We start from the raw sequence: 1,588 nt of genomic DNA on the forward strand, positions 1-1,588 counted from the left end.
TATCACAAAATCAACACTCACACAAGCACCTGATTCCTCTAACCGTGGAGATTTGAAATGCAATGCCTGAGTGGTTTGTTGGTTGGTTTACTGGTGGCGCATCTACATAGAGTGTCTCTTCCACGTGTTGTGTACAGTAAAGCAGGTCCTGTGTACAGTAACCTGCTTTCCTGCTTCTGACCAGTTCGACTCGAGTGGACGATGTCCACTTAACCAAAACCAAAAAGAAACACACACGAAGCGCTGTGCGAATAATGTTCTCGGATAGTTTGTTGGGTGTGTGCGTGGGTGTGCGTGAGTGTCTTGGTGGCGGCGGAGTGGATGGTGGGGGTGTTTTCACCAAATGGAACATTTTCATGCCGGCTTCGCTTTGCAGACCCCGTGGGACCTCCATAAAAAGGAAATGCTCACGGCGACCCGTGAATTATTGCGTTTTAAGATGCTCTGTTTTGCTTCCATTTGGTCTTCCATCTCGCGGACACATCTGTTATTTAAGTCAGAGACCTTGCGTGTGTGTTTTAGCCGAGGAGATGTGAAGCCATCCGACCCACAGGCCGTCAGTCCTTCCTTGTCCTCCGAGGCTGTTTTTCAACTCTGCAGACGGGTCATAGCTTTGTTCTTCCTCGTGCTGTGCTGCGGGCAGCCTGGCTGGGTCACTCAGGCGCTTCTTAGGGCTTCGTAGGATGCCACGGACACGTGACAGAGTGCCTTTGCAGGTGTGGCATGCCCCAGCAAGCCACCGCTGGCACACACGTGGGGCCGTCGCAGCTTCTCGTGTGTGTGTGTGTGGGGGGGGGAACCCAACGACAACAACAAAAAAAACTGTTTCTCATCCTGTGAATTCCTTGCACAATGAAAATCACTGTGATTTGTATATATACCTTAGGAAAATTTTACTGCTGTCTAATTTATGGAATAATACTATTGATTCCAGGTTTGTTTAATAAAACTTTGTTATCTTTTAAGAAGTCCGATTCCTGTGTGCGTTTTCCGTCACGGGATAAACCGTAGCTTGTCGGCTTTCATCCAGTCTAGGACTCGGCATGATTTTTCAAAATTTTTTATATATTTATTACTTATTTTTTTTTTTCATTTGAGATGTAGTCGACAGGTAACGTTATGTTACTTTCAGGTGTGCCACATGAGTCGACACGTGCATGTGTTGCCCAGTGATCAGCCACGATGAAGTCTGATTCACACTCGTCACCACATGAGTTACATACATTTTTTTCTTGTGATGGGGACTTCTGTTCTACATCTTAGCAACTTGCAAGTATACAGTATGAGATTATTGCATCTCTTTTTGTAAAGGCTGGACGGTAAAGGTTGTCAGTGGCACGGGACTCTGGGGCATTTCTGTAGAGCGGGTGCTCAGGGGTGACATTCCAGTTTGAGAGAAAGGGAGGCTGTGTGTATGTGTGTCACACACGCACATGAGCAGATGCTTTGGGGAAAAACAATGCAAGGAGTTTTGAAGAACCGACATCCGGGGGGTGCGTGATGCTAGGTGACTAAATCCTTGTTCACCCTTTTGACTGCCATCGAATTGTTTTCCCCTTTATGCGTTTTTAACAACACCCTGTTCAGG

The sequence above is a fragment of the Pteropus alecto genome, unplaced genomic scaffold (genome assembly GCF_000325575.1).
Source record: "Pteropus alecto unplaced genomic scaffold, ASM32557v1 scaffold96, whole genome shotgun sequence".
Classification (NCBI taxonomy): domain Eukaryota; kingdom Metazoa; phylum Chordata; class Mammalia; order Chiroptera; family Pteropodidae; genus Pteropus; species Pteropus alecto.